The following is a 27,816-nucleotide window of genomic DNA, read 5'->3' as shown; positions in this document are numbered from 1 at the left end:
CGATGCTCACCACAGCATTCCTCGAATGCCCGACAAATCGTGTGGTTGATGAGCCTCCAGACCAACACAATCTGCCCTTGGTCAAACTCAGATAATCATGCACCCTTCCCATTCAACACATGAACAGCATGGTTGTTGATACTTCATGCACTATGTGTGTGTGTGTGTGACTAGGGCTTGGTGAGGAGCAGAGATAAACATCTAGACATGTTGTTGAGCAGTGAACATGATACTTCAACTCTTACACTGAATTTCCTCAGTTGCACCCACTAAGTAGTTCTATGGTGATGCGAGTAGTTGTGCAGAAATTTAGTTTTCAGTTCCATGGAGGAATTGTGTGTGTGTAATCAGATGTTCTGTAGAAATTGAGTTTTGTTCTTTTTCATTTAAACATTTGAAACATTAGAAGTAATGCTTTGTCTTTTCAGGAGGCGCGGAAACTTTCTATAAAACGTTGCATCCAGAAATTAGTACATGCGTGCCAGTGCCATAATGTCAACTGTTGCCAGCCCGGCTGTCAGAAGATGAAACGAGTTGTACGGCATACAAAAGTATGTAAAAGTAAGACAAAAGGTGGCTGCAGTGTATGCAAACAGCTTGTTGCAATTGGCTGTTACCATTCAAAGCATTGCCAGGTAAATGCATTTTTGTAAAGATATTCCATTGAAACAGAATGCGGTCTGCAGTCAGTTTTGTTAAATGTGTGGCAGTTTGTACACATTTAAAATTAAGTGTAGGAAGGAGCATCGGGATCTTTGTTGATGCCCAGGTCTTCAAATTAATTAAATGTTGCCTCATTACTTTTAGACAATTCTTGTGACTGGTGCTGTCAGTCACAACAAGCATCTAACATAAAAAAAAAAAAAAAAAAAAAAAAAAAAAAAAAAAAAAAAAAAAAAAAATCTGTGGGACAACATTTAATTAATTACAAAAATTTTTGTTTGGTGATTCATTGTGCTTGTTTGTATTCACACTGCACATTTTGAAACAAACATTATTTATATAGTCATACAGCTATAACACTTACATTGTATCCACAAGTTTCTTGCATTAGCAAACTGCCAGGTGCATAAGGACAAGATTTTGGGGAAATATTTTAATAATGGAAGAAGACAGAGAAGGTATTTTGTTAAGGGGTAATTATAGATCTTCTTCTACAACCCATGGAATCCCTAATTATTTGCTTTTGCTCTCAATCTGTTTCTCTATGATATTCGTCAATTTAAATCTCTTCCTGTTACATACTTAGTGTCTTACGTTGTTTAATACATACTTAGAGTCTTAGATTGTGTGAGGCACCAAGTGATCTTTTCTTCTGCCCATATTCCCCAGTAACTGATGTTTTCAGTCTGTTACTATAGCGTGCATCACATAGGATGGTGCTTCTGTGCACAGAGGTGGAGTGGCAGGAATCGTAGAGGGGATATGACCGGCACATGCTTGGCAGCAGAGAATGGGTGAACGAAGTCCACATTGCCGGAGGTTCATTAGCCTATTGTATGTCATATGATACCTTCAGTTCTATGAAGGGAATAATAAATTTTGGAACTGATTTCGATCAATTGTCATGTGAGAAGTATTACTTCACATCTTGTCGACATTGTGTCTTGTTGACATTGTGTCCGTTGCTCCACAGCTTTAGTCCACCTGACATTGGGAGTCATTTAATGACAGGGTCATTGAAGCTGCTTGCAATAATTGTCGTTTATTGTGATTTAAACAAAATTTACTTCAAGCACAAACTGAAATAGTTTGCTTGGTAACTGCTTGTACTCCAAAAAACTTTTAAAAATGTGTGTATGGTGTGTTTGCAGGTGTATTTGCAGGTGTATTTGTAGTTCATTGTAATCACTGTGTGTGATAAAGAATTACTGGTAGAAAAAGCTAATGTAGAAGACTATCATAAAATGGTCAGTAACTTGTCAGATTTTTCACTGTCAACAGGTGATGTGACTGTAAGCTAATTTCTTTGACATTACAGTGAGAGACTGCATGTGTAATCTATTGAACAAGCAGAATGTTGTGCAAATTACTCAAGGGAATGCTGATTGATACCATCAAAAACAACTGACATCTCAATGGTAATTTTAAGGCACTTCCAATTTCATGCTTTGAAAATCACAGGGGTTTATTTCTGGTAATATCAGGTATCTTGACAAATTTATCCAGCTGTTTTATTAGAGCAGACAACATGCTGGAAAAAGCTTAACTTCTCTTTGGGCAGTATGTTGAACATTGTAGTCTGTATACTTCACAGGATACAAATTCCTAATCAATAAAGACTAGGGAAGTCTCATTATTAATTATGCAATTTATATGCTGACACACATTTTTTAAAACCTGAGTTCTTAAAAGTAAAAAACATTATTACTTTACTTTGTTTCAAAGTGTACATCATAATACCACCGTCACTACTATCTGAGTGTGCGTGAACAATATGTTAGTAAATTTATGATGATATGTTCAAGGCTTATATTCATTTTAGCCTTACTATCAAAGTATTCTTCCTGAAGCTTTTCAGCATGTTATACAGACTGTAGGTGGTGTTCTCTCTTGCTTCATACACAGATGATTGTGTCTGTTACTGTGAATTTTCTTTCACATATCCTTTAGCCTTTGCCCAAATTAATTCCAGGGGCTGTACTGTCATTGACATGTGGGTAAACACAAAACTATGTGACCACATTCACATACAGCAAAATCAGGTTTGTACTTTCTGTCACATGATGTGTACATTAATGAACCACAGAAGTTTGGCACTAGTCTGTGCGAAATATATTTATTTTTAACCCAGAGCAAAATATCCACTTTCATGGTGTGTGTATTTCATGTTTTCTCTGTAACAGCTGAATGATAACTGGCATGGTACATTACAATGAGTGACTTCGAAGCAAGGCATGGTCAGAATTCTTCAGTGAGGCACTTCACAGAACTGACAGCTTTCATTTCAAATGGTAGTCACTGTTTTACTTATACCTAAATAAAAATTTACTCTCAGGAATGACCACAGTAGTAGTCTACACACAGGATAATTATCCAAGAACCTACTCCTATAGGAACTTTAGAACTGACACTACTATCACTTATCTTCCAGCAGGTTGTCCTGGAATTCTGATTCACCTATGTTTCATTAAAGTAATACACTGTTGAACTCCCTCCTTCTCATGCACTGTCCATCTTTATACGGATGTGTTTTATGCTGTACCCATATCACTTGTTTCAACAAAAAACACTGTTCTTAACATGTCTTTCAAAATTCTTTACATTGACGGAGTGCCAACTTCGAAGCCAATTTTCTCACATGCATTTGTAACAAGTTTTTGTCATATAGCGTATTAAACATTGAAAAGGAGTGCTTTAAAACATCGTTGTCAGAACCATCCATTTGTGTTGTCAGTTTATTGCGATATTGATGCTTTCCAGGTGACATGAAACTAATTTTTCATACGGTTACCACGGCTCTGGACATTAGTTTACAATTCGCTTCATAGTTCTCATTTCAACACCACGTGCTTGTGCAGTCCATTTCACATTTATTACCATTAGTTGAATTGTTTTTTTTACAGATACACATTCACAGCTATATCCTTACAAGGAAGAAAAGGAAAACACTGACAGGTGAAAGAAAAATTCAGTTGTTGCAAAGTACAGCAGCAGTGCAGCGTGCAGGAGAAAGATTCTCGCTGTCTAGCTATAACAAGCCACTCAGAAAGAGAAGGGGATGTGCAGAGAGGCTGAAAATTGGGCAGCCTTCCTACATGGTGCGGACTTTAGTTAACTGGAAAACTTGATACAAGAATAACTGTAATAGCCAGAATAATCAAAATCAAAAAGACTCAATGAGTGAAGCATGTTAAGAAGTACTAGGGAGCCTATTGAGAAAATTTGAGATATTGATGTGAAATATGGAATTGCTTGTAGTTAAGAGAGATCCTGGAAGACATTTTAAACAGTTCACAGGTTTGTGTTCATAGCAAATTTTCATCTGTTAATTGTAAGTTTCGATCCCTGTAGACAGAATTTCTGCAGTATCGGCAATAATGCTTTGTGGAACATTTTGAAACAGGAACTAAAGTTTTAATCCTACTCACACAGAAATTTCTCCATACTGCTAGAAACATTTTTACAAACAGTAATGGGAATATCTTTATTGTGAAAGTTTCTTTTACCTAATGCTGAAAATACTGATAAGCCTGGTCACTTGAAGTTTTAGAGAACAATGATAGAAAGCTTTAAGAAAACAAATTACAGGCCTTCTAGCATGTTCATGAGGAATAACGTTTATCCACTGGCATAGATTATTTTTCTCTATTTGACCTGTTATAGGGATTTTTATTGTTAATGAAGTTGTGAGCTCTGTTTAAAGTCAAAATTGGGAGTACAGAGGTATAAAAAAAGTAATAGTTATTGATTTTCTTGTCAGTGATACTATGACAAGTGCAATTATGTCGGGCAGTACGAAAATCCTCATTGTTCTTCTTACTTCGCCTTGTGAATGTTTTTGAATGCAAAACATTAAAGCTTGTTTCATTTAATTAGTGACAAGCGATACGAATTAATGTGATCAGTTGAGCAATGAACTGTTTCATGTACATTAATGTCAGTATTTTTTATTTAACTCTCAAGACAGTGCTTTTACAGTATTGTAAGAAATACAAAACTAAACCCTCTAAAAACGTTTTGCTGAGGTAAATATTGCTGTAGCACTTCTTCCAATTAATTTTTGCAGGAACCAAAATGTTCAGTGCCATTCTGTCCCAACATCAAACATACGCTGAAGCAGCATAAAATTCAGCAGGTAGATAACCTACAAAGGCGAATGGCAGCAATGAACATCAGGACAACAGTACCTGTTGGTCTACTACCAGGCAGTTCAGGGGTGCTGGGTGTTGGTGGTGCAGGTTCAGCAGTTACTCCAGTGGGTGATTTTACACCAGCAACATCAGGTGCTGGCATTTTGGTTGGTTTGCAGCCTTCACATCGATCAGACATTAGTGGTTTGAAGCCTGATGCACAGACTCCCAGTGCACATTGTGAAATAGGTAAGTTGTACTGAATAACCACAATTCCTGCTCTTGTTCTTTTAAGACGAAAATTTGAAATTAAGCATTAACTATGGGCAGGTTAGCTTGTTGCTGTTATGTAATTGGTGCACCTGTGTCAACTTTTTGTTTCTGCTACTTGGTTATTCACCACTATGTATTCCAAATAATTTAACGAGATATTTGGTGAGAGTTTCTCCCAGAGTGTACAATGTTCAAGTAACTTAAGGAAATGCAACCAAGTAACACCCATCATCACCAATATTTTGACAGGCGCGCACCCTGTCATTTTCAGGCTAAACTGCAGCAAGTAAGTGGTGTGTTAGGGACTTTAAAATCTTTTTGCAGAGCAGTCCCAGAAAGACACGCGCTCTCTCTCTGTCTCTCAGAAGTTATTGATTGTGAAAAATTAATAACTAACCAGTGAGGTAGCATTAACTCCCTCCCCCCCCCCCCCCCTTTTTATTTTATTTTATTTTCTTTAACGAGAGAGAGAGAGAGAGAGAGAGAGAGAGAAGAATTCAAACAAAAACCTCATTCTGTATTTATAAGGTTTTTAATTTAATTTAAACTGCTTCCTTAATAACACTATCCTAGTAGCTGAAGGTGCATGCCAGAGTCTCCGTGTTATATTCCGTAGAATGACCAGTGCCAAAACAGAGTTCTGCAACAGCAGAGATGCAAGTTTTTATTTAAATTTTGCTTGGAATCCTACTTTCTCCCATGTCAAAAACAGAGTGATGGAGTTAATGCTACTTCGTGCACTGGTTATTGATTTCCACTATTGACACCTTCCAAAATCGGTCATCTTTGGTTGTGGGATGGTTCAGATGGTGTGTGTGTGTGTGTGTGTGTGTGTGTTTGTCTTTCTGGAATTGCTCTGCAAACTGAGGTTTTAAATTCCCTTGACAGACCTTACTGCTGCCTTGAAAATAATGGTGTGCACCTGTTGAAATATTGGCAGTTGTCAATGACATCAACTGGCAGCATTCCTGTAAGTTGATTGAACACTTTTATTGTAATTCACAGCTTTGTGACAAAAATTCACCAATACAAGGATTGTGATAATATAAACTGAAATAATTTCATTGTTTCTTGTGTAAGCAGGGTGTTACACAATGATTTTTTTAAAAAAATTGGGAGAAGATAGAGGATGAAATTCTGAAGGTTTTGATATAAGGAACCTGTAGCTGGAAATATGGAATCTGTATGTGCAGTCTCCATTGGGCTATTTACATTCCATACACTACCTGCATGAGAAGTTCCCAGGTGAGATTCTCCTGCCTATTGTAAGAGGCGACTAAAAGGACTTTCACATGTTTCGGCCTGTAGGTTTTGACCTCTATTTTTCAAAATTTTCTCGAAGAGTTAGCCAATTGAGGAAGGGGGCCTTACATGGTGCATAGTGTCCATCATGTGCTGAGGCGTCTCACATCCTTCTTCGACGTGGATCTGCACTTCCACTCATTCTCCAGCTGATGGGTGAAGTCACCCTCCTGGGTGTGTTTTCCTACGTCCTCTGTGCAGTATCGCTTTCTGCACTGTCGACGATAATGGATTTCTTAGCTCGTTTGTGCCTGATATCCAGCACGGTAGCCAGCCCGTTGTGGTGGGGCTGCCATGTACTCTGTTGGTTGTAGCCCCCTGACCACACAGGGATTGCTCTGCTTATGCCTGTACTGTTAACTTCCCATGTATGCCAAGGAGTAGATGCCCGTCACCCTGGGGCATTGGGACTCCCGGCAATGGCCATCCTGTCAGGTGGCCTTTGGTGCAGCTAGGTGGCGCCCATGGGGAGGACCCTGGTCGGAGTGGGTGGCATCAGGGCGGATGACACACCATGAAGCGTAGTACGTCATCTCTTGCTGGTGGTCAAACACTAGCAGTCTCTAAGCTGTCAAGGTTTAACGTCAATGCTAAGAAATATGACCCCAAATCACCCCCCCCCCCCCGCCCCCCTTCCTCCCTGGCCACACCGTGGGAAGAACACCAGGCTAAGGATGGCAGCGAAGCTTATTCGGCCTGGTACCTCGTATGTATGAGAGTTGATGGGGAATCTTTCTTGTCAATGAAACTTCAATTTTTTGTGGTGCATTTAGAAGGAAAGTTTGGGGAGCTGGAGGGCTTGTCCAAAATGCGGTCATGGTCGGTCTTGATCAAAACTGCATCCTCTGCCCAGTCACGGGCACTACTCGCCTGTGACAAGCTGGCGTATGTTTCTGTTTCCATCCCACCCCATAAGACCTTAAATATAGTCCAGGTTATCATATTTCACAGGGGCCTTCTTTTGCAGTCTGGCAAAGAGCTGTGTGCCAGTTTAGAGCGGCGAGATGCCCATTTCATCTGACGCATCCACTGAGGTCTGAGAGATAATCAGGTTGCCAGTGGTGCCTTCATCTTGGCCTTCGAGGGTGACAATTACCCAAGAAGTTGAAGATGATGGTGTACTGTTGTGACGTAAAGCCATATACCCCTCCCCTGATATGGTGCATTAAGTTCTGGAAGTTTGGCCATATGTCTTCCCACTGTACTTCCAGCATCACCTGTCAGGATAGTGGACATCCCAATACTCCCTGTGCCCCACCTTCCATCTGTGTAAACTGCGGAGAGCACGATTCGCCTTGCTTATCAGACTGCAGGATTCTCCAAAAAGAAAGAAAAGTAATGGAATACAAGACCCTGGACTGACTGACCTACACCGAGGCTAAGATAAAATATGGGAGGCTACATCCTGTGCATATGTTGTCAACCAATGCCGCCGCTATGACTACGGTTCTACCATCTTCCGTTCCACTGCGTACAGTTGGCTCTCAGAGCCGTCAGACTCCACCTTCCCCCGTGATGGTGGGGGGCACTTCCCTCTCTGTTGCTCCTGCACAACCTGCTTCAGGAGCAACATCCTTCCACCCCTTCAACCATCAGGGGGACATCAGTCCCCACTTCTCAGCCAGAGAAGCATAAGTCTTTTACGGCTCCTCTCGCCAGAACGGGATCCCTTGGGTCACTCCCTTTCCATGTTCCTACCAGTGGCAAAACTGACACTCACCAGTGGCTGATACAACCACAGGTAGCTGGTCATAGGGCTTCACGGTCCTCCTCAGTCCCTGAGACTGAATCAGTGAAGCCCTCCCAGCTGGACAAACCTAAGGAGCAGCGAGAGAAACCTAAAACGAAAAAGATCCCCCAGAACCAGGGCACTGCGGCAGCACCCAGACCACCACTACCTACAATATCTGTGTCTGAGGATGAGGTGGAGATTCTGGCATCTGCTGAGGACCTAGATCTCGCTGGGCCCTCAGACACAATGGATGTTGATCGCGCAGGTACTCGTCTGGTGGCAGCAGGTGACCCTGAGGCTTAGACTGTCTCATTGAGTGTTTCATGCCTTCCCAGTCTCACGATCACGTAATCCTCCAGTGGAATTGCAGTGGTTTTTTCCACCACCTGGCTTGAGCTATGGCAACTGTTAAGCTTTACACCTGCTTTCTGCATTGCCCACCAGGAAACCTCATTCCGGGCGGAAAACGTGATCCCTCGTTCTCTAGGGTGCCACTGGCAAAACAGTCCCTTGGTGGTTACCAGAAGTTGCTGAGGCAATTAAAGAGCGTTGGTGAACTCTACAGCGACATAAGTGGCACCCTTCCCTAGAGCACCTAATAGCCTTTAAGCGGCTCCGTACCCGCTTTTGCCTGCTTATAAAACGCCGGAAACAGGAGTGTTGGGAGAGGTACGTGTCGACCATTGGGTGCCATATGTCACCATCCCAAATCTGGATGAAGATCGGATGTGTTTTAGGGTACCAGACCCCAAAAGATGTCCCTGGTGTTAACATCAATAGTGTGCTCTCTACACAGAAGCAAACGTGATTTCTGAGCACTACCCCTCAGCCTTTTGCACCCTCAAATGGCGGATGGAAAGGAAAGTCCTCTTATTCACTACACACCACAGTGAACTGTATAATGCCCCATTTACAGAGTGGGAGCTCCTCATCACCCTTGCACATTACTCCGATACAGCTCCTGGGCCGGATTGGATCCACAATCAGATGATTAAACATCTTGTGTCTGACTACAAGCGATTTCTCCTCAATTTCTCCTCAACTGGATCTGGTGCGATGACGTCTTTCCATCGTAATGGCGGGAGAGCAGCATCATTATGGTGCTGAAACCCGGTAAAAATCCGCTTGATGTGGATAGCTATCGGCCTGTCAGCCTCACAAACATTCTCCATAAGCTGCTGGAACGTATGGTGTGTCAGCGGTTGGGTTGTGACCTGGAGTCATGTGGCCTACTGGCTCCATGTTAGGGCGGCTTCCACCAGGGTCGCTCTACCACTGATAATCTTGTCCCCCTTGAGTCTGCCATCTGAACTGCCTTTTTCAGATGCCGACATCTGGTTGCCATCTTTTTTGACTTACATAAAGCATATGACACAACCTTGCGACATCATATCCTTTGCCAGATTTTTATCCAAAACTTCCTGTTGTTCCGTACTTTCCGTGTCAAAGTTGGTGCCTCCCGTAGTTCCCCCTGTATTCAGGAGAATGGCATTCTTCAGGGCTCCGTATTGAGTGTGTCTCTAATTTCAGTGGCTATTAACGGTCTAGCATCAGCTGTAGGGCCAGCGGTCTTGCCTCTGTATGCAGGTGACTTCTGCATTTTGTACTGCTCCTCTAGTACTGGTGTTGCTGAGTGGTGCCTACAGGGAGCTATTCAGAAGGCGCAGTCATGGGCTCTAGTCCACGGCTTCCAGTTTAATCATGTGTCATGCATTTCTGTCGGTGTCGCTCCATTCGTCCAGAATCAGAAATTTACCTTAATGATGATCCACTCACTGTAGTGGAGACACTGATTCTTAGGACTGTAGTGTTGTAGAATAGTAAAGAGTTGGAAACGTGGAATATTGTCAAAGTTTCGTTGCCTATGCCGAGAGCCAGAGCCGGTCGGTTAGCCAAGAGGTAAGAGGATTGCGCATGTATCGGAATGTGTCGTCACGCAGGGGCAATGACCTGGTTACACACAACAGGCGACAGAGAATTGCTTAGCACATGGGTTTGTGTTGGACGGAGACTTTCGTAGAGTATAAGACAGAGGTATAGTGTCAGCTGTACTGCATTTCACAACTTCTCGTAAGTCTACTGTAACAACACGTAACTCAGTTGCAAGAACACCTAAGGGGCAAGTACGACAGATGATTCAGCAGTATAAGTGGAACGAATGCGTTCGTTACAGGACATTGCTCGTGCTTCCTTTAAATACGCCAGCTTTGATAGCAACAAAGCGCTCGCAGTTAGACTTGCAGTTAGATGTGTACTGGGATGCTGCGTAGCGCTCAGCTCGCTGAACGACATGTTAATCTTTATTAAGGAGATGTTGCAGTAAGGGCAGCCCATCCAGCAGCAGACGTGAGGGAACAGTACCAGCTCTGGTCCTCTTTGCTGCCGCTGTCAATCATCAGCCCAGGATTAGAAGACATTGCGGCAGACTCGCTCGCCTCCAATGCTGACCACATCAGTGAGCTGTCGCCGAGATCGTGCGGGGCCTAGGCCCTGTGCATCCGCCGTCACAACCGGGTGAGCCGGCGATGCTGGGGGACTGCAGCCCGTTCCGCCCGTCCACCGCGGTCGAGCCACCAGGAGGAGCAGGGAAGAAGACGGGGTGGGATAGAGTACACTCTGCACTACGAGAATGCCTCTCGTGCCGACAGCACCGGGACTCCAACCCGGAGCCTCCTACGCACAGTGGCCTGCTGTCCGCTGCCGAGCCGACCGACCAGCTGGCGCCGCCAGCCACGCGTGGCCGAAGTACGAAGTAAGGACATTCCTTCGCTACGTCACAGCACGTGACGCTGCGCTAGCAAGACTGGTGTGGCGCGGAGCTGGTGTCATCGGTCCGAGTCAGCGAGGACTCGGGGAAGGTCGTTGATATCACCAAGTGCAGCCAGCCTGTGTTACGTGGGCCATGTTGTACTCGGCAGGAATAAAGGTGTTATGAATTAATAATGTTTATTTGGCGTTTCTGATGCGTCCACAGTCATTTCCTAGCATCCTGACAACTGGAGAGGTCACCGCTTGGCCTCCAGTCCATCGTAAGCGACCGGGACCACCTACAGATTTGGTGTCAGAAGTCCTCATGCCGCCTACGGATTTGGTGTTCAAACCGCCCACTACAGCATTGGCCTGCAGATCTGGTATCTGGAGTTGTCGACACCGCCACTGCAGGACTGACACTACAGAGTTGTGGTCAGAACTGTCGACTCTACGCAGCCTTGTGATAAGTGCACGAGTCGATTTTTGTTAATAACTAAGGACGCACGTTCTTTGCTGGGAGGTGCACTTTGTGAGACCTGCGGAAACAGCAGATTAATCTGAGTTTTCGGGAAACAGTTGGGAAACGTACTTGGTACCAGTCAGATGTACTGTGTGTAATTTAACGGGGCGTGGGGAGCCATGCGCGAAGTTTGTACTAGTAGAATGTTCAGTTTGTAGACAGTTTGGTCACACAGTGCACAATTGTAGAGTGTGTCGCTGGGCAATAACAAGGCGGAAGGATTAATTTTGTTTAGTTGTGCATTGTGAGTCTTGTTTGTCTTCTTGTGTGTAGTGCTCAACTGTGACAAAGGAGTTGAGTAGCTAGTGTAGTTATTGTTCTGAGAAGTAAATTCAGTATAGAGTAAGTTGTCGGTAATTTGCACAAATCATGCCGGAAACAAGATCCGTTAGTACTGAAGTGAGTATAGCTGCTCTGACGGAGCAAGTCTCAAAATTGTTAGAAGAGAATGTGCAGCATAAGTTATGTCATGTAGAATTAATGACGCAAATGGAGACCTTGCGTTCGGCACAAGAGTCGCAAACGGGTTCAAGTGAGTGCAAGTCAGTAGCAATGTCCAACCTTGCAATATATCCTTTAGTAGCTAACCTGATCATGCCTTTCTCGGGTAAAACAACAGAGGATGTCACAGCGTTCATTAACAATGTTTTGGCAACAGCTGCAATGAGCAATTGGTCGGACGTAACTACGTTACGTATGGCAAATTTGCGACTTGCAGGGGAAGCCAAGACGTTCGTGAGGTATCATGAAATGCTTAGTAAGGCGAGCACGTTTGAAGAATTGGCAGATTGGTTACGACAAAGATATCGTAAGCAGCGTAGTGCAAGATTTTTTAGGGAGAAGTTAGCTAATTTGACACAGAAGGTCAATGAGACAGTGGAGTCTTTTTCAGATAGGATACAGAAAATTAATTCGTAGACCTATGAATTATCGGGTAATCCTGATGCGGATAGTGTATTACTACGAGAGACAGAAAACAGAGTCCTTGATGTATTCCTCAGGGGAATTCCTGCAGAATTTTCTCGTAGGGTTAGGATGGAGAATCCTGGGGATTTAGCTGCAGCACTGCGTATTGCAATGCATCTGCAGGAGATAGACATTGCAACAAGGGTTCGCAATGATAAACGCATCTTTGCATCGTAGAGGAATTGTTACCGTTGTGGGAGGAAAGGTCACGTGAAGGCTCAATGCAGGCAGCCGCAGTGCTATGCTTGTAAATGCTACGGTCACAAGGCGAATGAGTGTCGTAGTAAGCAGAATGGTAACGGGAATAAACAGGAAAAAGTGTTAAATGGGAACGGGAGTGTTACGTCCGTCGGAAGACATTCCCGGTAAGCAGAAGTATGGTGAAAACTAGTACAGAGACGGATTGTTGCTTGATGGGTGTTGTAAGGAATAACAGATGTAAGTTTTTGATTGATACAAGGGCACATGTATCTGCTGCTAGTCTAGACCTCGTGGGTAGGAGAAGACAAGGTACTCCAGGTATAGATTACGTGGAGTAGGGAATAAAGAGTTGCAATCATTGGGTACAACACAGCTCGTTTTTAAGATTGGAACTGTAGAGTTCGGAGAGCAAATGGAAGTGTTGGCAACTGTGAGACAAGGGTATTCTGTGATTCTCAGACTGGACTTCCTTGATAAACACCATGCCAAAATTAGTCTTTCACAGCGTACAGTTGAACTTAATGGAAACTTGTTTTCAATGGGTTCAACAGCTGTAAATGTTTCTACGTCGCGAAGTGCATCCGTTGTTAAGATGTCACCAATTGAACCGTGTACAAGGGCATTAAAGATGATTATGCATGTCAAAGTGCCTTCGGGTACAGGGCGGTTAGTTTGGTTGCAGAGCAATGAAGCATTGGATGAAATGCATTGTTTTATTAGGAGGAGCGTTGCGCGTGTAGCGGATATAAATGGGGAACTGATGATTCTGGTCAGTGTAGATAATTTTGGGACATATAAAGTGGATGTCCCGAAGGGTTTAGTGGTAGCAAGTTTGGAAATACTCAACGGTGAGGATATAGGTGAATCACAAGGTGTTTATAATGTCAAGCAAACCGTCAAGGCATCTGTACTACATGATAAGATTAGTCATTTGGAGAATGGTGATCGGAAAGCTATGGAAGCTTTGTTATTAGAGTATTTGATTTGTTTAATTCAGAAGGTCCATTACCAGCAACTCCTATTACACAGCACCGTATACCGACTGGCGATAGTCCGCTGGTCTATAGAAAACCATACAGGATAGCGAAACACCTACAACCACTTGTGGAAGAATTTATTAATCAACAGCTAAGGGGTGGTATTATAGAGAACAGTGAAAGTCCGTGGTCTGCCAACATAGAGGTAGTTCCTAAGAAGTCATTGGACGGTACTAAAAAGTATAGATTTTGTTGTGACTATCGTTTTTTGAATGCACGAACTGTAACAGATGCGTATCCAATACCGAACATCACGGAAGCATTGGATAACCTAGGTCAGTGTAAATATTTTTCGACACTATATCTAAGGAGTGGGTACCAGCAGATAGAAGTCAGTACCGAGGATAGACCGAAGAAGGCCTTTACAACAAGCCTTGGTCACTTTCAGTATCGCAGAATGCCATTTGGGTTGAAAAACGCTCCTGCTACTTTCCAGCGTCTGTTAGATGGTGTGCTTCGGGGACTGAAACCGAAGATTGCTATGGTATACCTCGATGATATTGTTACTTTTTCGCGTAATATAGAAGAGCGTGTGGAACGATTAAACGAAGTATCTATTAGGCTAAGAGCGGCAAATCTTACGCTTAATGTCGAGAAATGTCAATTTGCTCAGGCACAAGTGACTTATCTTGGGCATATTATCAGTCAGGATGGGATAAGAACGGATCCTCGTCTAATGTCGGCTGTGTGTGGTTTTCCAGTACCACAGACCACTAAACAAGTTCAGCAATATGTTGGTTTATGTATTTACTACAGACGATATGTAAAGGGGTTCGCGGAAATTGCACATCCATTAACGAGATTGTTAAAGAAAGGTGTTAAGTTTGAATGGACAGCACAAAGTCAGGAGGCATTCGAGAAGCTCAAACAGATACTAACATCAGACCCAGTGTTGATACTTCCTGATTTCAAACAAGAGTTCATACTATCTTGTGATGCTAGTAATATTGCTGTAGGTTGTATTCTTTCTCAGAGGGTTAATGGACAGGAACATCCGGTGGTTTATGCTTCCAGGCAACTGAATAAGGCAGAGAAGAATTATTCAACTACAGAGAAAGAAATGTTAGCCGTGATTTTCGGTATCTCATATTTTCGCTGTTATTTATATGGGCGTAAGTTCAAGGTGATTACAGATCACGTAGCATTGAAGTGGTTGTTGGGGTTGAAAGATCCTTCGAGTCATTTAACGAGATGGGCACTGAGACTAAGTGAATTTGACTACGAGGTAATTCACAAACCGGGGGTAAAACATATGAATGCAGATGCGCTTAGTAGAAAAGTGGCAGCTATACAAGTTGTGGGCATAAGTGAGAAGGAGTGGAAAAAGGCGCAAGCCACTGACAGAGAGTGTCAATTGTTCCGAACGCAACTGCAGTTTGAAATGCAAGGTGGGTTGCTTTGCAGGAAGACGAAGTGCGGACTGTGCATCGTAGTACCGGAGTCTCTCAGGGAGGAAGTGTTGAAACAAGTGCACGACCATGTATTGTCGGGTCATGGTGGTAAAAGAACGACTTATAGATGGGTAGCTGAAAGGTTAAGGTGGAAGACATGTCGCAATGATGTAGAGCAGTATGTGCAAAATTGTATACTGTGTGCGCAGAGAGCAGATGTAAGTCATCAGAAAATTCAGTTACAGATACTACCTGAAGCGGATTGTTCGTTCGCATTCTTAGGATTAGACGTAATCCAGGCATTTAACAAGACCCAAGCGGGTAATCGATACGTATTAATAATATTAGATCATTTTTCCCGATACCTGGTAATGGTAGCTGTTCCAGATCAGAAGGCAAGCAATGTTGCGCAAGCCTTAGTAAATAACTGGTTGCTGAAGTATGGTGTGCCTGATACTATAATTACAGATCAGGGTAGTTACTTTATGTCGGAGATGATGAAGCAGTTATGCTGTTTATTGAAAGTTAAGAAGCGGACGAGCCCATTTCATCCTCAGTCGAATGGACGAACAGAACAGGTTCATAGGACGTTAGTTAAGATGATTAGTCATTACGTAAATTCAGAATACATGGATTGGGACATGTATTTAAATCTGTTGACAAGCTCATATAACGTGAAAGTTCATACAGGAATGGGGCTCTCTCTGTATGAGGTAATTTATGGTCGGAAAATGCCATCACCATTTGAAGTGCTCAAACCTCAGGTAGGTTCACAGGATGAGTCAGTGAAGAATTTCGCCAAGAAATTGAGAGAGATTTGGCAAAGGGTACGGTGTGCTAATACTAAAGCTCTGGAGAAACGAAGAGAGTATTGGGCAAAGAATGGGTAAACTGCCGCAATACAGAATTGGTCAATGGGTATTGTTGGCTTATCCGTATGTTCCGAAGGGTAAAACGAAGAAGTTTTTGACGAAATATTCTGGACCATATCAGGTAAATGAAATAGTGTCTCCAGTGAATGAAAAGTTGCAGTTACCAACCAAGTCGTCAGTAGTTCAGGTGAGTAGGATTAAGCCGTTTAAGGGCGCAGTGGATGCGTTACTGCAGATCCTTCCAGCAGTATCAAAGGGTGTGAGGGTACCGAAGCTAAAAGAACAGCAGAAGAACGCTCTTACGCACCTAGGTCTAGGGATAAGTAGATAAAGTGTTCTCGGGGAGGAACATGTCGTATTTATTGTTATTAGGTAAAGGGTATGTGTAGTTTTTACTTGTCATTTGTGTGCTTTAGACGTGGTAAGGAAGGGAGCGATTGACATGGCTTCCTTTTCCTTCAGGTGCCGTGCCAGGATGTGGCCCGGGAAACTTTTCGTCAGTCTGGACTGCTACACTGTTGCAGAGGAGAGGTGGTGCAGGTGCAACCACTAGATAAGGGAATTTTGTTTGCAAGACAATTAGATGTGGTATTGACAAGCCGCAGGTGAACAATTGTGTTCACGTATAATATATGGGGAGTGAGGAATGATGTACGGACACTACAGGATAGGTTTACGGTGCTACAGGCAGCCACAGAGGAGGAGGGGTTGTTTCAAGACATACGGAACGAGTATCAGGAATTGAAGCTCTCATACGAAAAGCTGAGAAGGCAGCTGCAACAAGTAACGGAAGTGGTCCCGCAAACGCTCATTTGCAGGAAATGAGGGTGGTCGGATGCAGGGGGAAAATTTCTGAAAACAGTGTTTGGAACCGCGGACGAGGAGGATATAAGGAGCTTAAATAGTACGGTGGGGGAGGTGAAAGAGTTGGCAGAGGAGACAAAGTCGAAAGTGGATTGGCACACGACACGTATAGGTAACATGGAGCAGGGGATATTGAATGTCACTAGAACAGTGCGGGAGTTGACGTCAGACCTGGAATGGTATGCAGCATATACCAGGAAAGTGTTGAATGGGGATATAGAGGCTATACAGGTTAGATTGAACCGAGTAGATGGGAAAATACAAGTAGCAGCTTTATTGAGGGCATTAGCAGACAGGGTGGATGATGAATGTGTCGAATTGGAAGCGTTATATGAAGCTGTGCATCACGCAGTGCATGGGCAATTGAGTGCCAATTTGTTAGGTCCAGATCAGATGCTGAAGGCGTTGCTGAAAGCGCAGAAATAATTCTCGGAAGGAGTGTGTCATGTCATGCCTCCGGCGAAACGGAATTTGCCGTTATTCTATCACATGTCTAAAGTGAGAGTGATTACGGATCAGGCGAGTATACACGTAGAAGTGCAAATACCAGTGATGGGTATCAATTCGCAGTACCAGTGTTATACAGTACACCTGTGTCCAGTTAGATGGGGTGCACTTGGGAAGTGGGTGCTGACCACATCAGTGAGCCATCGCTGAGATCGTGCGGGGCCTGGGCCCTGTGCGTCCGCTGTCACAACCGGGTGAGCTGGCGACGCTGGGGGACTGCAGCCCGTTCCGCCCGTCCACCGCAGATGTGCCACCAGGAGGAGCAGGGAAGAAGACGGGGTGGGATAGAGTACACTCTGCACTACGAGAACGCTTCTCGTGCCGATAGCACTGGACTCCAACCCGGAGCCTCCTACGCGCAGCGGCCTGCTGTTCGCTGCCGAGCCGGCTGGCCAGCTGGCGCCACCAGCCACGCGCGCCCGTAGTACGAAGTAAGGACATTCCTTTGCTACGTCACAGCACATGGTGCTGCGCTAGCAAGACTGGTGTGGCCCGGAGCTGGTGTCATCGCTACGAGTCAGCGAGGACTCTGGGAAGGTCGTTGATATCACCAAGTGCAGCCAGCCTGTGTTACGCGGGCCACATTGTACTCGGCAGGAATAAAGGTGTTATGAATTAATAATGTTTCTTTGGCATTTCTGACGCGTCCACAGTCATTTCCTAGCATCCTGACAACTGGAGAGGTCACCACTCGGCCTCCAGTCCACCGTAGGCGCCTATAGGACAGATTTTCGATACCTGATTGACATGGCGACCTCACCTTCGTCGGCTTAAGTGGAAGTGCTGGCAGCACCCCAATGCCCTTTACTGCCTGAGCTACACCAACCGGGGTGCAGATCGCTCTATGCTGCTGCTGCTGCTCTACAGAACCCTTGTTCAATCCTGCCTTGACTATGAGAGTCTGGTTTACAGTTCGGCGGCACCCCCAGCATTGCATTTACTGGACCCAGTGTACCACTGTGGCGTTCACCTAGTGACGGGAGCTTTTAGAACGAGTCCGGTGACCAGTGTCCTGGTGGAGGCCGGAGTCCCTCCATTGAAAGTTAGGCAAGCACAACTGTTCGCCAGTTACGTTGCACACATTCGTAGTTCTCCTGTGCATCCAAATTACCGTCTGCTTTTCCCAACCATGGCGGTTCATCTCCCGCTTCAGCGGCCCAAGTCAGAAATTGCGGTTAGAGTCCGGTCCCTTCTGTCTGAACTGGAGTCCTTCCTGTTACCACCTCTCCTCGAGGTCAATTCATGTACACCTCCATGGTGTACACCTGGGCCGCAGATTCTTCTAGATCTTTTGCATGGCCCTAAGGACTCGATTCTCGGCATGTACCAGGGCCATGAAGTGGTTTACACCGATGGCTCGATGGCTGATGGTCATGTAGTTTTTGCGTATATTGATGGAGGACATATTGAACAGCACTCCTTGCCAGATGGCTGCAGTATTTTCACTGCAGAGCTGGTGGCCACATCTTGTGCTCTTGAGCACATCTGCTCATACCCTGGCGAGCCATTTCTCCTGTGTACTGACTCATTGAGTAGCTTATAAGCTATTGACCAGTGCTACCCTCGCCATCCTTTTGTAGTGTCCATTCAGGAGTCTAATTATGCCCTGGAATGGTCCCATTGTTCAGTGGTGTTTGTGTGGATCCGAGGACACGTTGGGATCCCAGGCAACAAACTTACCGACAGACTGACCAAACAGGCTACGCGGAAACTGCTTCTGGAGTTGGGCATCTCCGAAACTGACTTGCGTTCTGTCTTACACCGCAGGGTTTTTTGGCTTTGGGAAACAGAATGGCATAACAGTACACACAACAAACTGCTTATCATTAAGGAGACTACGAATGTGTGGAAGTCATGCTGGCTCTGCATTGGCCATAAATGGCTAATGCATGGTTATCTCTTCCGTCGCGAGGCTCGCAAATGGTTGTCCATCTCTTGCTGGACTGCCCACTTTTAGCTGCTCTGCAGTGGACTTTTAACTTTCCCAGTATCCTACCTTCGGTGTTTGGTGACAATGCCTTAACAGCAGCTTCAGTTTTATGTTTTATTTGTGAGGGTGGGTTTTATCATGTGATCTAAGTTTTAGCATTTGTCATTTGTCCCTCTGTCCTTCACCCTATTGCTTTTAGGGAGGAGGTTTTAATGTGTTGCAGAGTGGCTGGCTTCTCCTTTTTATTCTCATGATCTGCCAGCCATCTGCCCTCGTTTTGATCTCTTCTACATGTTTGTTGCGCCTCTCTCTGGTTTTCTTGTCCAATTTTGTCCATTTTGGTTTTTTTTTGCCCTTCTGTTATTCTTGTGGTTTTCTCCTTTCTTCCATCTACGTTTTGTATGTCTCGTTTATTTTACTCCCACCCTTGTGGAATTATTTTAATAGAAATGAGGGACTGATGGCCTTTCAGTTTGATCCCTTGCCCCCCTCTTTTTAAACAAACCAACCAACCCAGGTGAGATTCTCGATGAACATTTGGACTGAAATTTTTGGAGATCACCTTACTGGACCACGCATTGTACCACATCATTGTAATAGTGCACGATTTTTGGAGTTTCTGGGCAATGCCTTGGCTGAACTTTTGGAAGACATTTCCTGACAACAGTGCATTAGTGTGCTGCTTCAGAATGATGATGCTCCAGTGCACATTGGTTGTTGGGCCAGGGCATATCTCTCGGACAACTTTAGCCGGAGAGTAATTGTAAGGGGGTTCCCAATCTGTTGGACCTTGTGCTCCCCACTGGCCACTCTTGACTTTTTCTTCTGTGGTTATAAAAAATCTTCTGTGTACTCAGTGCCAATACGAGCATTACCAGAGTTTGAGTGGATCCTTACAGTGTTTGATACCACAAGAGTGGAGTGTGGAACCTTAGTCAGGCAAAACATGGTTCCTCATTGCACTTCATGGTACAAGGTTGATGGTCATCACATTGAACTTTTACTCAACAGTAGCGAAGCCAGATTCCATTTACAATTTGAGTGAGTGCAGGCACTTCCTGCAGAGGAATGACCAACATTAAAAATTAAAATTGCAGAGCAGCCTAATGTCACATGTAACTTTTCCTTTATTGAAGTGTTTCACTCGAGCAATGCAATAAAGAATAAGTTGCATGTGGCATGTGGTTGCTATGCAGTTTTAAATTTGGTTTACAATATTTGATTGGCTCTACTGTCAAATATTTTCCAAACTACAGTATTCTTGTGTTTCATTCACCCTACTGAATATTTAGAAAGTGCATCTTTCTGTAAAAACTTTCACATTTGCAGCTATAGGTTTCTTATATCAAAACATTCAAAATTTAATCCTCTACAGTCCCTTAACTTTTTAAGTTGTGCTGTTACACCCTGTGTATATGTATTAAAAATGTGCATTAAGTTCTTGTGTCCTAAATAATACTGTAAGTAAAAAATATTTTCACTGAAAAGTATATTGCAGTTATATGTCCAATAAGAAGCTACAAGACATGGGGCACCTTGTGCTAGAGTAGTATATGGGGAGGGAAATTCTCCTGGCATTGTCACTCAGAAAATGGCTGAAGCTCTGTTACCTCCATATATACAGGAAGTTACCGGTCAAGTGGTAGACTGGCAATGGCAAGGAAAGCGTTTCTGAAGAAGAGAAATTTGTTAACATCGAGTATAGATTTAAGTGTCAGGAAGTCATTTCTGAAAGTATTTGTATGCAGTCTAGCCATGTATGGAAGTGAAACATGGACGATAAATAGTTTGGACAAGAAGAGAATAGAAGCTTTTGAAATGTGGTGCTACAGAAGAATGCTGAAGATTAGATGGGTAGATCACATAACTAATGAGGAAGTATTGAATAGGATTGGGGAGAAGAGAAGTTTGTGGCACAATTTGACTAGAAGAAGGGATCGGTTGGTAGGACATGTTCTGAGGCATCAAGGGATCACCAATTTAGTATTGGAGGGCAGTGTGGAGGGTAAAAGTTGTAGAGGGAGACCAAGAGATGAATATACTATGCAGATTCAGAAGGTTGTAGGTTGGAGTGGGTGCTTTGAAATGAAGCTTGCACAGGATGGAGTAGCATGGAGAGCTGCATCAAACCAGTCTCAGGACTGAAGACCACAACAACAACGACAACCGGTCAAATTGGTCCTTTAGCTGCTACTCACCTTATGTGTCTGAATCAGTGAACTCCAAGTTAATACATTTTTAAAAAAGTACTCGTATTCTTATCTAAATACTACTGATGTATTGATGTTAAGGAAAGGATAGTTGCTGCTCACCATATAGCGGAGATGGTGAATCGCAGATAGGTACAACAAAAGGATTTTCGGAATCTGGGCAACAAGGCCTTTGTCAGAAATGGACAACATACACACCCACACTCATGGATATGCAATTTGCACACACACACACACACACACACACACACACACACACACACACAAAACTGCAGTCACTGAGAGTGGCTTCAGTGGCCAGAGGTAGCAGTCGTGTGTGTGTGTGTGTGTGTGTGTGTGTGTGTGTGTTGCATTTGTTTGAGTGGGTGTGTATGTTGTCTATTTCCGACGAAGGCCTTGCTGGCCGAAAGCTCACTTCCTGATGTCTTTTTGTTGTAACTATCTACAACTCAGCATATCCACTATATGGCGGGTAGTAGCTGTCCTTTTCATTATTGCACTCCATCCTGGATTTTCCACTACTATGTTAAGGTACTTGACTCCCATAGACATGGTTAATGTTTGTTGTTACAAATTCCGTGGTTCAGACAATATGGCATGCATTTTACAGTTGAAATTCAATTGTGTAGTTGTAATAAGATATTGATTACATACATAGGTTGGACAGACTGTGGAAACAACACATCGCTATGTGTGATATGGTGTAGGAAACCTATTGGCATTCAAAATGTCTTCCAGTCATCCCAGAATGGATACATACAGTTCCTGTATGGTTTCAAGGGAATCTTATATGTTCTTCCTGCAAAATAGTGACAAGTTCAGGTAATCATGGTGGAGGTGGATAGCAATAGTGCACCATTCTCTCCAAAGTAGAACACAAAGTCTCAAAGATGTGGCACTTGTTGAGGCCAGGGGAGATAAGACAATTAATCTTCATGCTCACAAAAACAATCTGGACAATACAAGCTTTGTGAGCAGGGGACTTGTCTTGGAACACAGCATCACCTCCATTGTGGAACAAGCATTGCACCATGAGATGGACCTGATCAGCCAAGGAGGTCACGTAATCCTTGGCTGTAATGCATCCTTGCATGGAACACTTGGAAACCATGATATGGCTGTCCAAATCATCAATGAATCCTCACCCAGTTTCACTCTTAGGATGTAAACTTTGCCAGATGTTGCAAACTGTGAAACAAGACTTGCCCAACCAAATGAAGTTCTTCCATCATTTAGTAGTCAGTATCTGCACCATGGATTGTGGTTCTGGAATTCCAGCTCCCTCTGCAGTTACCTGCTTTATGGAATTCCCTTTGTGGTGTTTTCGTCCTAACAGGGTTCGTGAGTGTGATATCCAGTTCTGCAGTGACTTCTGCAGCTGTCAGTCGTCCTCAATGCCATCTGTCATGGTGGCTCAACACATATTTTCATCCACATTGTGACTTAGCGGATGATGTTTTTTTACTTTCCCTGTGCAGTGCAAAATTTCTATAAATTGCCTCTTGAAACACCAAACATGTCGGCTCCTTTGGTTATGGAAGCACCTACCATATGAGCACCAACAGTTTGCCCACATTTGAATTCACTTAGCTGTGACATAATGCACTCTTGACAACATGGAACACTGAAAATACCAACATATTGAGGACAGTGCTTTAGTTTTCAGCTGACCTTTGTTATTCTTTCTAGTGAAATTTTTCAGTAAAATTTTCATTCAGTGTTTTAACTATGTTGAGTGTTCCCGTGGCTGCTTGAATTTTTGGTTTTAGCTACTAATTTTGTGAAGTTTTGTTGGTATTGGTATTATTTGTGGTTAGGTAACATTAGTAATTGCTTTCTTAGTAGAAAGAGAATTTTGAGACCACTATTGTTAGTTCTATAAATAGTTCTACTGGTGTAACTGAACTTAAGTAACGTAGAAGTATAGTTTTTTTCAGTAACTGTCAAATTTTACCATGAGTGAGAAGTGTGGGCTTTGTGAGTAGTGGGTTTCAGTATGGGATTTGTTCAAAGTATTTTAATTGGGGGGGGGGGGGGGGGATGCAGTGGGGAAGCCAATGGGCATTCTCTTGAGATCCTCTCCTGGGAATGCAGACTCTGTAGTAGAAACAAGTTGATAGAGGAGCAGGAGCGTAAGATCTGTGCCCTTCAGATGTAGTTACAACATGCGAAGGAGGAACTCGATAGGTTGCGGAGGGTGAAGGGTGCTTGGGAATGAAAACTGGCAGTTGGCAAGAAGGCTGCTAGGAGGAGGAGCTATTCAGACAGTTATACTTTGCATGTATGCAATAGATTTGACCAACTGTCAGAGTTGAATGGAGAGCAGCCTCTTGTAGCTGCAGGGGTAGGGAACATGCATCAATCCTCAGCAGTTAGGAGGCCTAGATCAGTTGCAAAGTCTAACAGAAAGAAGAAGGTTCTGCTGCTAGCTAGTTCGCACGGTAGAGGTGTGGGCCAGCAGTTGCAGGAAGTGTTGGGGAGTGAGTACCAAGTCACCAGCATTGTGAAGCCTAGTGCAGGGTTGGTTGAGGTGACTGGCAGCATAGGAGAGGTGTGTAGGAATTTTGTGAAGGAGGATCAGGTAGTGATAGTGGATGGAGGAGGGAACAGTCTTGATAGGGATGGGGAATATGATGTAGGTGGTGACCTGGTAAAGATAGCTACTCAAACTGGTGGCACTAATGTGTATTTCGTGCAATTGTTTGAGCATCATGATCAGCCTCATCTTAATCTGCTGTTAGGCGCGTTAGCATTGGGCTGTAGAAGGCACTGATGGCAGAGGACATGGGTCACATTTTAATGGTGCCAGTTGTCTATAAGTAGATCGGGTTTCACTAGGCATGGTCTGCACCTCAATAGGTATGGGAAGGGGAGGCTAGCAAAGCTTATAGGTGACAGTGTAGTGGGTGGTGGTGGTGGGATCACTTACTACAGGAATTTTTCCGTAGTTGGTGTTAAAGCTGCACCTTTTTTTTTAGATTGAAGTCAACTGACATGTATACCTGCTTAAAGTAAGTTCCACTAACTTAGGGCTCACCTTCAGAGGGTGTCATGTTCCCAAGTAGAGAAGAAATTAGCATATTTCATCAAAATATTAAGAGGTATTAGACATAAAGTTAGTGAACTGCTTATAGATGTTGAGTCTGAAATTATTGGTATACTGGAGCATAACAAATAATTTGACAATTCAGAGGCTTCCTTTACCAGGATATGGATTAGCCGGCTGTTTTTTAAGGAGTTCCTTGCAGGGTGGGGGAATGGCCATATACATAAAAAACAGTATTCCATTTGAGTTCATAGACTTATCTTGGCACTGCACTGAATAGATATTTGAATGTTGTGCGGGGGCAGTTGAATTTAGTGAAACTGAACTTCTGATTGTTGTTGTTTATAGATCCCGTAACTCTGACCCCGGAACATTTCTACTCAAACTAGAGAGGTTCTTGATTCATTTTTAGTTCTCCTAAATTCATATGATGTGATGCAGATTGTTTTTTCCAACTAGGGTGCAGGGGAACAGTAGCACAGCCATAGACAATATTTTTATCCATTCTTCATTACTAGATGGGCATCTGTTAGTAAGAGGGTGAATGGCCTTTCAGACCATGATGCACAAATTTTAACACTAAAAGGCTTTTGTACTGAAACTAACTATGTAGAAAAGTTAATCCAACAGCAATAAAGAGTTTTTAAGCCTCATCAAGGAACAAGAGTGACATGATGTTTATAGTGCCGATAACATAGATGCCAAATGTAATGCTTTCCTTAACACATTTATCATGCTCTTTGAGAGATGCTTTCCATTAAAATGTTCTAAACAGGATACTAGCAGTAAAGGGCAGACTGAGTGGCTGACTAGTGGAATAAAGGATATCGTGTAGAACAAAGTGGGATTTACATAAAAATGTTAGAAGTAGTCACAGTCAAGCTACAGTAGCCCATTACAAACAGTATTGTAAGGTGCTTAAAAATATTATTATGAAGGCAAAGAGTATGTGGTATGCAAATAGAAAAGCTAATTCACAGGATAAAATTAAAACCATGGAAGTGCCTGGTCAGCAGCACAAGGTTGATGATATAAAGTCAGTTCCTAGTAAAAATATTTCTTTTACTGATAAATCATGTATATGTACAATATTTAACAATCATTTTCTGAGCTTTGCTGGTGAATTAAATAAAAATCTAGTTTTTGTAGGGAATCTATAACTCTCTTGGCAAATGCCTTTCCGAGATACAGACAAGGGGGAGATTGAGTCAATAATTATATCACTGAAGACTAAGAACTCTTATGTATACGATAGAGTGCCTAGCAGAATATTAAAGTACTGTGCTACACATGTTAACCCTATATTTAGCCATATTTGTAATTATTTATTTAGGAATGGTCAGTTTCCTGAATGATTACTCAGTAGTAATGTCGCTTTATAAAAAGGGAGGAAGGGATAATGTAGACAATTTTAGACCTATTTCTATGCCATGAGTGTTTGCTAAAGTTATTGAAAAGGCTGTGTGTGTAAGGATAATTGATAATTTTATATCACATAATTTGCTATCGAATGCACAGTTCGGCTTTAGAAGTCGTTTAACAACAGAAAATGCTATAATCTCTTTTCTCTGTGAGGTTCTGGGTGGATTAAACAAAAGGTTTCGAATGCTAGGCATTTTTTTTTATTTATTTAACTAAGGCGTTTGATTGTGTTGATCACAAAATATTGCTCTAAAAGTTAGACCATTACAGAATACAGGAAGTGGCTCACATTTGGTTCACCTCTTACTTTAGCAATAGACAGCAAAAGGTCATTATTAACAATGTTGAGAATCGCTATGATGTGGGGTCTGAGTAGGGAACAGTCAAATGAGAGGTGCGCAAGGGATCAGTGTTGTGGCCACTCTTGTTCCTTATTTATATAAATGATGTGCCCTCTGGAATTACGGGTAACTCTAAAATATTTCTGTTTGCTGATGATGACACTAGTGTAGTAGTAAAGGATGTTGTGTCCATCATTGGTTGGTTTCAAATAGTGCAGTTCATGACATAAGTTCATGGCTTGTAGAAAATAAACTAATGCTAAATCACAATAAGTGTCAATTTTTGCAGTTTGTAACACACAATTCAACAAAACATGGCATTTTAATTTCACAGAATGGACATATGATTACCGAAAATGAACAGTTTAAATTTCTAGATGTTCAGATATATAGTAAACTGTTGTGGAAAGCCCATGTTCAGGATCTTGTTCAAAGACTTAATGCTGCCATTTTTACTATTCGAATGGTATCTGAAGTGAGTGATCGTTTGACATGTAAATGAGGCTACTTTGCATATTTTCATTCACTTATGTTGCATGGTATTATATTTTGGGGTAACTCTTCCCGTTCTAAAAGAATATTTTTGCCTCATTAATGGGCAGTTTGGGCAATAAGTTTCCAATTTTTGTCCAACTCTTGTAAATAGTTATTGAGGAAAGGGGACCAGATCCAACTGAAATTTGCCTGAATGCAATGGGAATTGTACAGCCAACCAGTTGCACACCAAAAGTTTATTCAAACCTTTACCTACATTTTGACAGATATAAATATGTGTTTCTCAGAAGAAGTAGTGACACATTACATATTTCATGAAAAGAGAAGTGAAGCCATAAGGGCTAGGGAACAGTAAAATGATTCAAGTAAGTGCTTATGACATAGCCATAAGGCTTACTTAACAGAAAAATTGTCCATTTAAAATCTATGTCAGATGTGCATCACACATACAGACAGATAACTCAGCATTTGTGAGCAGCCCTTATAGTGGAGAAAGTTGCCTTTCCCAGAACACTACCTATGGCTGCCGTACAGGATGACTAAGAATCAGCTGCCCCCTAACAGTGTAGAACAGTGTGCAGAGGTGTATGTAGAGTCTATCCATATGCACTTTATTCATATTAACCCAGATCTGTATTCCATGCAGTGATAGCACACTGTGCGATAACTACACATCCTGTGTCTGTACATTGGATCTTCAGTAATTCATAAGGCGATTTGTGGATGGCTTGGTATAACTTCATGAAACATATTTAGCTGCTTTTTATGAAATAGTGTGGTAGAAAGAGTAGCAAATTGTCTGCTCACTCTTCAGTTTAAAAACCTGTGGAGGAGGGAGTTGAATAACCACAATCTGATCACATGCCTCCCTTTGGGCTTCTGACCTCCATCCCCATCCATTCCATGATATTACACCCCCCAAAAACACAGTTTATCCCTTAATATGGCTGTGCTGCACTTAGTGTGATACACACATTTAACGTATGTTCTTAATGCAGTTCATTTAACAGTGAATGTGAATTGTATACTGTTGCAACACCAGCATTAATAATGTGCAGTTTTCCCTCACCCTGCACTGTGAAAATTAGTAGTCCTAGAGGAAAAAATGTATAAGACCGTTTTTGTAGGAAATTTAATGTAGTTCAATTTTGTATTGCGAAACA

At 42.8% G+C, this 27,816-nt stretch overlaps 1 protein-coding gene and 1 long non-coding RNA gene across 2 annotated transcripts in view; one reads left to right on the top strand and one right to left on the bottom strand.

The window, feature by feature from the left end:
- The window catches only part of LOC124606712 (UDP-glycosyltransferase UGT5-like), a 199,176-nt gene that overhangs the window by 163,955 nt on the left and 7,405 nt on the right, over window positions 1–27,816 (bottom strand). The gene's annotated exons all lie outside the window — the stretch shown is intronic.
- On the top strand, window positions 431–5,039 carry LOC124606713. Its single transcript, XR_006978708.1, has 3 exons — window positions 431–635; window positions 3,567–3,960; window positions 4,730–5,039. It is a non-coding gene; the product is annotated as an uncharacterized LOC124606713 (long non-coding RNA).

Source organism: Schistocerca americana, chromosome 3, assembly GCF_021461395.2.
Source record: "Schistocerca americana isolate TAMUIC-IGC-003095 chromosome 3, iqSchAmer2.1, whole genome shotgun sequence".
Classification (NCBI taxonomy): domain Eukaryota; kingdom Metazoa; phylum Arthropoda; class Insecta; order Orthoptera; family Acrididae; genus Schistocerca; species Schistocerca americana.
The sequence above is the reverse complement of the archived record's forward strand: the minus strand, read 5'-3'. Positions and strand labels throughout refer to the sequence as shown.